A 14368-nucleotide genomic window follows, 5' to 3' on the forward strand; every position below is an offset into this window, starting at 1 on the left:
ACAGTGACTAGGGAATATTACTGGCTTTTCATGGGCTGAAAAGAGCCTTGCTTATGTTTGCTGCCAATACAGAAGACAGTCCCAAACAAAGAATGTTCTTGGGTCCCTGAAGTCTTCTGAATGAATGGCTAGAGACTCATGAGTGTGAAAAATATGTTTATAATTATCTGAGTCTAGAACTTTACTTCGTTTTACACAAACACACAGCATTTATGAAAGATTTTTAATACACACTGAATTTTTCAAAAACACAACTATGTAAGTCAAGAGATTTGTTTTGTTCAGAGCCTTGTCAAAAGTGATTCACCACATCAAAAATTCGTACCCACATTCTCAGCACCACTTGTTTTTGAGTCATTGATACAACCAATTTCTTTTTAACCTGCATTTGCATCAGTGGTCTTCCTAGTGACACTACACATATGTACAAGAACCTAACTACTTCATTATTCCTGTTATGGTCTTGCCCAAACATTTCCATATTGAAATTCATGTTATTTTTGAAAATGTACTTGTTAAAATTTTTTATAAAAATAATTTTAATGTAATTTTTCCTTTATACTGCTATAAAATTATAGTAGAGTATCATGTCATTTCAGGATACTAAAGGAGTGTTATAAAATAGACGAGGCAGCATGGGGCTTGAAGGAAGAGAGCTAACAAGAATAGAGAGCTTCCTAGTAATCCTCAAACATACAAAGGCAGCCCGGAGAAAATGCAAATAACTCGGTTACTTTCCCTCCAACTACAGACTGAACAGGAAAAAGTTTAACTTGCAATAAGAAGAATTGAGCTTAGGTATTTTAAACACCATCCTGAAAAACAAGACTGTAAATCACTAGAATGAGAAATTTTTATCAGCATATTTAAGCCATTGAAGAATATGATAAGCAAAGGTTTCTTAAAATTAAATTGGACTGTAAACAGGTAATTCTCCAAGTATTCATTTAATGTTTAATTTTTAAAGGTTTCAAAGTGAATTCATGGAAAATTAAGTCTTCAGTAACAGCTTTAGTGCTTTTACAATGATTGGAGAAATTGGTGGTGGAGTGTGATATTCTCATCACAGAAATCATAAAACCACTTGCATCTTCCAACAAAAATTTTAATGTGGGATAAAAAGTAGCTCATTAAACTTTGATATTCACCATAAAGTAAAATTCAGAAATGACCAATGGTGGTCAAAAGGCACAATCGTCCAGTTATAAAATAAATAAGCCCTGGGGATACTATGTACAGCATGGTGATTATAGTTAATGATACTGTATTGTATATTTCAAAGGTGGTGAGAGTAAATCTTACAAGTTCTCATCACTGGAAAAATAAAAAACAAAAAGCCCGTCATAACTATGTGGTGATGGATGCTAACTAACTTTTCGTGGTGATCATTTCACAGTATATACAAATATCATACCATTATGCTGTACACCCGAAACTAATATAATGCTGTATGTCAATTACACCTCAATTTTTTAAAAAAGTAAAATTCACCTAAATAGTCTTTCTTTTTAGCTTTACAAATGAATACATTAATTCAATCAATCAAATCTCTAGAGGCAACAATCTCACATATATGACAGTTGCAGAGATCAGGCTTCAGTCTGACATGGGTCTTTCCCAAAGGAATTTTTTGTTATTTTTACTCCATGAATTCCATCTTATGAAAAATTCAGTGAACTAAACAAATTGCCATTTTTAAGTAAGAAACAATATTTGCTCATTTTTAATAAATCAAAGATAAACTACTTCAAATCAGTACTTTTGACCAGGATAATATGACCAGTGGTACCAATCTGTTTGCAGGTCCCTAGGAGTTTGAAAACTGCAGACTGGGGACCACGAACCCACAATATATTAGGTTCTAAAAACAAAATATGGCTATTAACAGCAAACCAATTTTTCACAAACGGACCTTCAATTTTAAACCAGCCAATATTTCTTTGTCTAAATCCCAGAATTTTTCCTGTAGCTGAAATTCCACACATGGTCTCCATATCCCCAAAGAAATGCCCTTTCCAGATGAGTTCCTAAGAACAGAACTATGTTTCTTCCAAGTCAGCAAGCTATTTATAAAAACTACAGTAGCCCCCAAGGGAAGATCAACTGGCAAGTATAAAATTACTTTATGCATGTATATAGTATAGTAGTTGCTCTGCCTTTTCTTAAGGGGGAGGAATAAGACAACGATGATCAAAGCATAAGGTACATGGAATGTGGTAATTTTAATGTGGGTGCTTATCATTACAAGAAGAAAATGCTACTAATTAATTTTTATGACCCTGTAAAATATTTGAGTTCCCTACTGAACTGGCAAGTACATAAATGTAATAAAACCAATAATAATGTACTTCCATTACCATGACTGCCATTTGGAACTAGAAAAAGCACCGTGCCACATGTTAAAGTATCTTATTTTTAATAATATTAAAATATAGCTTACTAGTTTATATAGGTTAATATATAAACGGTTTATATGCTAAAATATCAATCACTGCTTAACATCAGACGTATAGTATTTGTCAACAGTGCTTCACGACGCTCATTAACTCTACCAGGATCTTCCCTTCATATATGTGTGTATACATATTTTTTTCTATCTACACAGCTTAATTGAATAACTTTTCTTCCAAATATTCACTTAAGGCCACAGATAATATTCAAAATACTATCCAACTGATGTGGCCTTTATCCAATGAGAATAAAGGCTAGCCAGAAAAAAGCAAGACAGCCATGCCAGTGTGTCCCGGCTGAATGATGTACCTCCCAACACCTCATCCACCTTCCATAACCACAGTCTTTTTGTAGTTGTAAGAAATATTAATTGCACCAAGTGCAAATACGTAAGAGGTGGAAATGTGCTCATCTTTATCATGAGTTACCAAAAAAATCTCTACTTTCTCCATCTCTCTTCCCACCCTATATGACCACTCCTCCTTAGGAGCTTACATTCATGCAACAAATATTTATTAATAGTCTACTATGGGCCAGACACTGTGCCAGGTATGCCTGGGAGAAGGGAATGTTCAAGAAAAACAAGGTCCCATGTTCACAGAGTTTACACACAAGTTTATAATCTAGCCGGAGAGAATAAGTGTTTGTGTAGATATATGCTTGTGGTTCCTTACTTTATTGTACAGTGTTCATTATGTGCCAAGCAGTGATGTAACAGCTTTACAGTTACCTCAACTGACTCATTATGTTGGCATAAACATATATATGCATAGGGCTTCCCTGGTGGCGCAGTGGCTGAGAGTCCGCCTGCTGATGCAGGGGACGCGGGTTCGTGCCCTGGTCTGGGAGGATCCCGCATGCCGCGGAGCAGCTGGGCCCGTGAGCCATGGCCACTGAGCCTGCGCATCCGGAGCCTGTGCTCCGCAATGGGAGAGGCCACAACAGTGAGAGGCCCCGCGTATCGCCAAACAAACAAACAAACAAACAAAAAAACATAAACATAAGTAAACAAAACATAAATTTTTGTAAAGTAAAATTTGGATACAGAATTTTTTTTGTAAAGTAAAAAAAACATAAATTTAACTAACTCTTCAATAATTAAGGAATAGAAAACAGAACAAATATTATAAAATAAAGATATAATTCACAGCTACATAAATTAGAGGTATGTGTTCAAAGAATATTAGATATTGGATTATGAGAAAAGCAGATTAATCCAGGACAGGTTGCATTAATTGATAGAATAAAAGTAATTTCATATCAAGGACAAAAACATGTTCTAATATTAAGAGTGAATACCTCTCCAAAACTAAATTCTATTCTCACTGAATTCTATCCTTTTAATCTAAGATAACTCATGTCTCCATTAATCTACTACAAAATTTAAATCAGAACTATATTTTTAAACATATACATTTAAACATTCGCAACTTAATGAAATTGAGGTTAACTGTATTTTACACATACAGTTATAAATTGTAAATCGTTCCACATTTTCTTATCAAATTATCATGGAAACCAATGAACAGGTTTGACAGACAGTCACTCTCAACTTTTCTTAACAAAATTACTTAAATTTGGAAATCTAGCATATCCCTCCAGGAGAAGGTTAACTTTCATGGACTGGCTGATGAATTTACCTATTACTCTACTCCGTTTACCAGTGGGGCTTACTATGATGCCCATTAATCCTGTGAGGATCTTCCCTTCACCAGAAGGAAGACAGTTACAGCATTTGCTAATTGAAACACAAGTCTGTGAATTTCCATGGGAAAGAGAAGTACCTATTTATTTATTCTAAACATTTAGTGAGCACCTTCCACAAGCAGTAAACGTTTAAAGGGCACGTACCAGTCAATGCACTGACCACATCCAGGCAAGTTAGGCTACTTACTGCCCTCACGGGAAACAGTAGATGGAAGAAATGCAAGTGCATTCCGTGAAAGAAGGGGAAAACCCATGCTAAAAAGATTCAAGATATAAAAGCAATCTGGGATATTTATTTGGAGTGGCTCCCAGAGAAAATAGAGAATAGGGGCCCAGACCATGAGTGATGGGATCAGCCTTGGACAGGAGAGGTGCAGTATTTCCTCTGAGGCAAGAGTGATTAGCCTGAAGCTGAGACTTCCAAATGGTTCACACACAGAGTGCAGGATATAACCTGAGCGGGGTAAAATATTTCACCTCTGCTTTTATGAATCTTTAGCTGAAATTTAGCACTTCCTTTACCTATGAAAGTAGGCAACAAATCACAGTACCAGTACCTGTGACCTAGTCACCTGTGGAAATCACAAACATTTTCATATTATATCTCAGGTGCTACAGATAACTCGGAGTAGTGTTTACCCACTGACTACTTTGAAATTAAGGTAGTCATGCGACCTGCCACTAGATCTTGTTGTTTAATGCACAGTAAAGACTCGCATATTATTATATCACAAGTGTGTTTTTTTATATTTCGAAAATTGTATCTTTTTAATTGGTTTTCCCTGAAACACTATGAATGTTTCACCTAAAAATTATGGGGGGAGGGGTGGTTTATAAGCTTCCCTAGTTTTCCAAAAGGATCCATAGAACAAAAAAGGAAGAACAACTGCTCTGAGCATGAGGGAAAGGACTTTTTTTAATTAAGGCAAGAAGGATTATGTTATAATCTCCCGCCACTGTCTCAACTCTTTAGTCAAAGTCCGCTGCACACAGGAGCCCTTGCACTCAAGGTGCAGAGGGGGACTGAAATTACGGCAACAACAGAAACTCAGAGGAAGGGAAAGAAGCAAGTCAGGGGACAATCCTCTCTGTGCTATTGGTTTTGACTGAAGAGTTAGAACAAATGGAGAGAATACAATATATCCGAGGACAGGCAGCCGCTGTCATAGAACTCCACTGACCACCAGCCTTTCACTTTGTTTCTAGGACTGCTTTTCTCTCTACAACCCTTCCTTACTTCTTATTCCCAACACCCTCCACTCCTCTCTCTAGGACAGCCCACAGAAAGTAAAAAAACAAAAATTAACTAAACAAAACTTTTAAACACACACCATTAAACCCCTCTTACACTCCATCATGCCTCACCACACCTTATTACCAACCTGCAACTGTGTCCATACACCCCACCCTTCCTAACTGAACAGTCTGTGTGCCTCTCCGAGACCTCCTCCCCTCACTCCCCACGCCAGGGTCCCTTTCTGGCCTAGGGCCCATCCCCCCTGGCTAACCTAAGGGCAGCACCGCAGCAGTCCACACACACACACACACACACACACACACACACCCAGATCTTGACGGGATCACTCCTGTGCTGACTTTACGTACATTTTTTAAAAAACAAACGGAAAAAAACACTTATCTTCGCCTCGTTTCCTTTCCAAGTATCACTCATCTCTCAGCTTCTTTCTTCCTCAAGAGAACTGTCTATACTTGCTGCTTGCAATTCCCTCCTCCACTCTTAGCCTCTCTTGAAACCAACCCAGGCTCGCTTTCCCTCAACACCACAGGCTGCTTTTGTCAAGGTCACCCGTTGACCCTCCCTGTGGCTGAACTTTAAACAGGATTTAACTAAGATTATCAATTCCTTCTCCTTGAAATACTTTCACCACATGGCTCCCTGGATACACACAATGTCCTGATTGCCCTTACCTCACTCATCTTCCTTCACAAGTTATTCATCTCCCCAACTTCCAAACCTCAGAGTTCTCTAGGATCAGTTTTTGAACTTCTTTTCTATCTACACTCACTCGCTAAACAGTCTCACCTAGTCTCGTGGCTTTAGGCAAAACCGGCATGCAAATGAAACTCCAATTTACTATCTCCAGCCACAGTCCTCCCTGAACTCCAGCCTCACATATCCATTTTCACTGACATCTCAACATGCCCAAGAATAAACCCGATTTAACCCACACCTTCGCTTCTCAGCCCACCTTTGGCCCCATAAATGGAAACATCATCCTTTGATCTGGAAAAGTTCTCACACTTGTTCCTGACAGTTCCCTCTTATGTATCTTCCACATGCAATTTAAATGCTTTCGGTTCTTCCTGTGAAATACATTTTGTGTTTTACTTTTTCTTATCAGCTCCACTGCTGCCACCCTGGCTCACCTGGGACTGCTGCAGGAAATTTCAGCCAACGTCTCCACTGCCGTCCTTGGTCCTGACATTACTCCCATGCAGCAGCCAGAATGATCTTTTTAAAGCCAACGACAACTCATGTTACTCATTTGATTAAAACATTCCAATGACTTTCCATATCACTAAAAATACAAGCCAAGGTCCTTAACACGGCCTACAAGTCTGAACATGATCTCGATGCCTCCTGCCTTTCTGATGCCTCTTAGTCCTCTCCTTGTGGACCATTCCACTGCAGGCGTGCTGGTCTCCTTGCTGGTCTCCAAGCAGGTCAGTCGCATTGCTGCCTAGTTACCTGCACGTGTTCTTCACTCTGCCAGGACCATCTCCCCGCAACACAGAATGAAATAACTGAAATGTACCTCACTCCTAATATGAAAATCCCTACAGTGATTAATTCTTTAAAATAACTTTTTTCCCTTTTTTTATACTTCTGTTACTGAAAAATGTCCCTGTTGGGTACTTTGGGGATTAATTATAGAGAACTGTTATATATAGCAGTTCAATGAATTTTAATTTCCCTCCTAAAATAGCTTTCATAGACTCAGTGAAAGAACGTAACTGAAACTTAGCTTCACCTTTCTTTGAATTCCTAACTGAATCCTAAGATTATGACGGATAGGCCAGAATGGCACTTAATTACCAATGCTTCAACTAGATTAAACTGGATAATTTTTATGGTTACTTTTACTACAATTCATAAGACACATTTTACCTCAAGTCAAAATAATAACACTAACTTAGTATTTCTTCCTAAAGGTTTACATGTAAACGGACTAGATCTTAATGTCTTCACTTACTCCTAGTCAGAATTTTAATCAAAAATTGATTTTTGTAAAGTTTAAATATAGGATATAAATATGAGGTAGAAACTTTAGGTTGTGACTGAAACAAATGAGGGTCTAAGTTTTGAAAACAGTCTTAGAAAAATAATTTCCTGGTTATTGTCAGTCTCACCTTTTCTAACCTAACAATTTATTTTGAACTGCCTTAAAATTCAACAACCTTCTGATACTGAAATTATTAATACAAATATAACACCCCACCCAATTATTCACTCTTTAAATCCTCTACGAAATACGTCATCTGTGAAAATATTTTATAGAATTCTAATTATCAACATTCTGTGATGATTTTTTCTCCTCTTTTAGTGTTACATTCTACTTTGCTCTCTTCTTCGTTGGTGAAAGAAAGAAGTCTTGCAAAAAAGCTAAACCAGAAGAATCAGCAAAATTACTAATCTAATTCTTCTCCCTCCTTCCTCTCTGGGTTTTCCCTAAGGAAGGGGCGCAGGTAAAAATATACAGCTTCTAGGTTCTGGCCCACTATTATCCTCTCAGCCACATTCATTAATCTTATCAATTTGCACGCCTGATTAGTGAAAAACATGACTCACTGAGAATTACCCAGCGACCAATATGAAATTGATTTGGAATCCAGAGCCATTACTTCTTTTTTTTTCAGCGAGTCTTTCTTCCCTAGAGCAAAATCCTGCTCAAAATCAAATTATACTGCCTATGTCTAGGAGTGTGCATGGAATCCAGAGAGAGAGAGACAGAGAGGATATGGGGGTGGGAGGGGGGGAGGACCTGGCCAGTTCCAGAGTCCTCTGAGGCAAGGCCGTCCACATAGTACACCCCATCCCTCCGGCCCAGAGATAGGCTCAGGTGGGGCTCTGACTTGGGTCCTCCCACACTTTCCCCAGATTCTGTAATTCTGAGCAGAGAAGGTGACCAGAGATGAGTCATCCACTTGAAGGATGTCTAGACACAGGTCAACAAGCAACTGGCTCCAATCCTAAAGCCTGGTTAACTCTTCCTTTGAGCCACTCTGAATCCTGCCAATAAATCTAAAATTGGTTTCTGTCTCCTGTAACTATAACAGAGGGGCCTGGATTAGGACAGAGGGAAGAGGCAAGAAGAAGCAAGCCACAGTGTAAGACGTCTGAAAGTAAAGAGGTATTTTTACATTTAATATTTATTCAAAGTTACAGCCCCAGCTTATCCTTCACTATTCCAACAAGACTGGAAATGCATTGTGGAACTGACAGAAGCATGAGGTGAGCATCCAAAATAAAGGAGGTGAAGGTGAACTGCATCTCAGTGAGGCTGGGAGAGAAAATTATTTAAGGCTTTTCACCCAGTCATTGCTTACCAAAACACAAATGGAATTCATTCACCGCACTTCTTTTGAAGAGCAGTCGATGTTTCCGAAAACATTATGTAAAAGTTTCTAATTTAATCTGTCACTGAATGGATAAACACATAAAATAACAACCAGAAAATAAATCTTAAAACTCAACATTCTGATTAGTTAAAATAAACCTCCCTAAAAATCCAGCATACTATGACCAACATAACAACAAGCATAAAAGAACCCAAGTTCCATTATGTTATCGGTAAAGAATGGCACCATTATTACCATTCATCTGAAGTTAGACACCTGAAAGGAACCTGGACAGAAGAAACACATCAAAGACCCAGTGAAGCATGACTTCAAAAGGTACAGCACAGATGTGAGCTTCTGGGAAACAGCCTGCTCTGATGCCAGAGCTCAAACACAGGGTTGGCCGTTCACTTTCAAACTAGAAAAGTCTATGAACAGTATCACCACAAACTGTTTTCATAACGAACTTGCAGAGATTTACCTGGCACAGGTTCCCTTTTTATTAATAGAATAACTAGGAATCAGCACAGGGTGTAGTTAAGATCATGGACTCCAGAGTCAGGCTGCCTGGGTTCTCCAACTTGACTATTTACTAGCTATGTAAATAATGTTGGGCAAGTTATTTAATCATGCTGGAACTTGACTTCCTCAGGATTGATGTAAGTATTAGATGTGATTATGTTTTAAACATTAAAACAGTGGCTGGCACACAGTAAGTCCTACTTCTGCTTGAAAATAATTAGAAGTTTTTCTCTACTATCCAAGTCTCATACAAGATATGGGTATCACAGAAAATGGTAACTGTTTCCTAAAAACAGACAGACGTAAGTGTGTGTCTGTGTGTGTAAAATGAAAATATCATTAAATTTAAAAGGTATTGAACGGTAGTGTGAGGCATTTTTATTAACAAAGATAAATCTATTTCTTTTCTTTTAGTCATTTTTCATCCTGTAATTATCTCAGAGGAAACCTGGGGTTGAGAGTTCAGTTCTAGTTTTTAAAATGTCCTGCAGCACAATTACAGCTACTAAACACATTCTCAGACTAAGTTTAATGACCCAGGGTACAAAGAATGTTTTCTAAAAAGTATCCTCAGATATTTTTACCATGGTTATTAATACCCAAGAAGTGGTTAATCCCAGTGGTTACATGTAGTTGTAAATAAAAGTGAATTGCAGAAAACACCGTTAACATGGGCAATACTTTATAAAAATCATGGCTCAAAATTTACCTAGGATATAGTATTTAATAAGCCTTTCAGTGTTCTCTTTATTTTGTAAATCAAATATTTGTTTGTATTACAGAGTCCATTATGTTAAGATTATATAAGACTTGTTCACAAATACCTACTGATACACCAAGGGATGTCTGAAGTCACAGGTTAAATGACAGCTTTGGATCATTCGTTTTACTCAAAGATTTTTGAAAGAATTTTGATATATACAAAAGTGTATTATAGGAAATAATGTAAAATTATAATTAATATTTAATTTTAAAAAGGATACATTGAAATAAAAATCTGTGCTTCAGGCTACTTGTCCAAGAGCCCCAGGATGTGTGTTCACCCTCCCTTCCCATTGGTACTACGGGAACTTGGTTGTATCACCAACCTGTTTTCCCACTTCCCAATAAGGCCCAGCTTCCATCGAGGATATGTAATCCCAGGGAACCTAACTCCATTCCCAGCCCCAGGAACGGAGTTTGCAATCTAGCTAGAGTCTAATCAGAGTGAGTATCAGTATTCTCAATAGAATTTCTGAAGTCAGTGTTCTTGGCTGTTACATCTGGACAGAATGGCATGAATATGTGAGATAATGAGAACATCCTGCCTAGGGATTGCACAAACTTGTGGAGCAGGACAGAGTCCAGAGTATCTCAAAACAGAGCTGGATCCCAATAACACCCTGAGCCTCTGGATCAAACCTTGCCTGAAGTCTGAGGTCCCTGAACTTTTTGACTTTGTAAACCAGTACATTTCCTTCACTGTTTAAGAGAATTTGAGATGCATTTTCTGTAACATGTAATAGTTTTGTGAAAAAGCTGAAAAAACACTGACTTAAAGACAAAGACTGTAATATCCATTGATACCTTCTATCACTAAAGTCAGTGTCTCTTTCTCTCCCTACATTCTAGTTTTCCTCCTCTCCCTCACTACTCCCATGTGCTAGACATCAAGAATTCCTATTGATCTGTGTCCATTCCTTCCTTAATAAATTCGCTTAAAACTTCCAAGACCTTATCTGTGGCAGAGTCATTCCTGTATCACCCTACCAAAATTTGGGCAAAGCTGCATTGGTTTCTTTCCTGACATTTCTTGTGATCTATATTCTATGGCCCTCAGAATCCTAGGCCATTTTTCCAGTGTGAAGAATTAATGTTATTATAAGGGGGAAAATGAACACAGAAAATAAAGTTCTTCATTTATGAACAATCTGGATTTTCTTAAATTTTCATTTTTCTTCCTGAAAGGCTATACTTGAGAATGCATTTTTAATTTTTCCTAGACTTTCAAAACCTCCAAAGAGACACAAATCTTTATCTTCCCTTCTCTTCCTAGTTTCAGAGGAAAAGTTCTCCTTTCTACCAATCAAGATGAATCTCTCCAAACACACTTCCCCAATTGGTCTCATATTTTGAATTATTTCATTCTTTCTATCCTTCCTTATAGCTTAAAGTATGTTCAAGTCTCTTCTTTCACAAATTAAAAAAAAAAAAAAAAATTCCACACCACATACCCCGACTCTCATCCAATTTTTCTGCCTGGATAAATTAACTTTACCTGTTTATATTTCACTTTTGGTAATGTGTTACTAAAATTTTAAGTTATATACGTGGCTCACATTGTATTTCTGCTGCACAGCACTGTCCCAGATGCAACGAGTTTCAACACTTAACTGTGTCTTCTCTTCCCTTTGGCCACTCTACACCCCATTCAATCCTTCAGACAGGACTGTGAGTGTAACTCCCTATTTATGTAATGCTGCTTCCTCCTCTTTCAAGATGTGGTTCAGGTGCCATCTCATCCACAAAAGCCTTTTACCACCTGCCTTCTTTTCCTTCCCTGGTGGAATTGTCTTCCTCCTCTGTGACCCATGGTATAATGCGCTGATTTCTATCACAGACCCATGAAATTTGACTGCAGATAAGCCCTTAAGTTACGCAGTTTTTAAGGCAGTAATTTTTTTAATTGTAAGCATGTTAAAAAGCAGTATCTTCTTTTAAACAAGTTTTTTATATTTAAGACAGAAAAAGAAAAAACAACTATTCACAAAAGGTCTTGCTCAATAATAGGCTTATCCAGAAAAGAGAAATTTCGATCTAAGGTATTTAGATATCCTCTGGCCTTCTGCCCATCTTTCTGAATTTGGGAGTCCCATAAAAACATGATTCCACATCTATGTGTTATCTGCCTTAGGGTTTTGAGATGCCAAGAATATTCATAATAATCTAACATTTACACCACACTTAAAATCCAATCATAGTAAATAAGTATTCTCATTATTTTCAGACAGAAAAAGATAAGCAAAACGCAGTACTATTTATAAATATTACCTTTCAGATATCAGTTTCTGGCATGCCTAAAACTCTTTTCATCAAATATAAAAATCTGAGCATAAAAATGCTTCTCTAATCCTTCTCTAACTGAGAATAATTCTCAATTTTACTTTGAAGTGAGTAGTAAATCAGTCCCTATATTTCTATTTGGAAAAAAAATAATTAAAATATACACGTGCTAATTATCAGTCGCCCATATCAGGAAGAAAAAATTCTGTGAATTAGAACTTTTTTCAATTCAGGAAAATTACATTTTTGTTTTTTAAGAACAGACTCAGGTAGTATAGTATGGTAGTTAAGTTAAGAGGGTGGGTTTGAGGGTCAGACTACCTGAGTGCGATTTAACTTTGAGATTCTGAGCAAGTTACTTAACTTCTCGGGTTTTTTTTTTTTTTTTTAAGGATCAAAGTTTATGAGGACAAATTAAAGGTTTTTAAAAGAGTGTCACCGAGTAAATGGCAAAAAAAAAAAAAAATGTCACCCATGTTCCTGAATCAAAATGAATCATAAATCAAGTGAAAATACAAACTGAGTAAATATTTCCATCACAAAGAACTATTTTTCTCTAATATAGAAAAAGCTCCTAAAAATAAACAAAAACAAAGACCGACAATGTATGAAAACTAATATGATATGAAAACATTTTACAAAAATTCAAATGTAAGTGGTTTTTAAGTATGTGAAAAGATGCTTAACATCTCTCATAAGAAAAATGCAAAGTAAAACCATCAAAAAGATAGTATTTTTTCTTTGCAAATTTTAAGAGTTTGATAAAATATTCACTGGTAGCAGAAACTCTCGCGTTGTGGGTAGGCATGGAAATGGGTACAAACTGTGTGGTGTACAGCTCTCTCTGCTCTAGGAAATGCTCCTGCAGTTACACGCACACATGTACATAAATAACAAATGACCGGAAAAACCAAACACATGATATTATATCCACACGCTACATTTAAAATAATTGTATGAGGCATTTAAAGGAATGACGCAGCTTTGTGTGTATTAATATGGAATGACTGACAGCATATATTAAGTAAAAGCAAGATACAGAGCAGTATGTGTAGCTACTCTAATTTGTATTTAAAAGCAAGAGACAGACATATTCTATATATTTTAAATATGCTATATACACTGTTCTGTATCATGTATACATGCATATGTATGTATACATGTATACAAACAGGTACACACACACTCTCTGGAAGGATAACAAGAATCTCGTCACAGGAATTCTCTCTGGGGAGGACTTCTGAATGGATGGACCAGTAGGAGGAAGCTTACTTTTGTAGCTTTTGAGTTTTGTACCATGCACCTAAAAAAAACCTATTCACTGAGTAAATTAAATCATTTATTTTTTAAGAAACAGTTCCTAAGCACTTTTTACTCTGATGCACCAAGGCCTCAACAAATCATGGGTCCATGCTGAAGGAACACATGTAAGTGAGTTATCATTACAACAATGCCCTTCCATTTTTCCAGCAGCTATCTCCTTTAAGTGGCTCACTAGGGAAGATTTCTAAAGTCAGATTAGAACACACACCAATACACATTACTAAAATCCACTTCATCTGCAGTTATTTTCATCATTACCCAATTAACTACCATCAATAGGAAACACAACGGCTTTTTAAGTGGCTGGTAATCTCACATTTTAATAAAAATTAGCATGGTCTTAGGGGACAGAATCTTTAGATAGTAGAGTTTTACAAAACTTATACTTAATAAATATTCTCAATATAAACTGGCATCTAAAAATACATAATTGCATATTTCTGCCCATATGTGTTTATCACCAAAGAGATTATTGCTATGATAATATAAAATATTTTGCCAACTGATATAATTTATTGCAATTCGGAAAACTGGTTAATCTTCCTAGAAGAATATTCCATTTTTAAAAGGCATTTCTTTAAGAAAACAACTTCAATGTTAGCATGCACAGGGAATGACTTTGTAGTTGAAGTTCCTGTGTGAACACTGCTGACAAAAAGTGAACAGATCATGTCTTCTATTCAAACACTGCTGTAAAGATAACACTTGCTGTTCTACAGAAAATTAAAACACCTATAGAAAA

Source organism: Neophocaena asiaeorientalis, unplaced genomic scaffold (genome assembly GCF_003031525.2).
Source record: "Neophocaena asiaeorientalis asiaeorientalis breed wild unplaced genomic scaffold, Neophocaena_asiaeorientalis_V1.1 scaffold7, whole genome shotgun sequence".
Taxonomy (NCBI): Eukaryota; Metazoa; Chordata; class Mammalia; order Artiodactyla; family Phocoenidae; genus Neophocaena; species Neophocaena asiaeorientalis.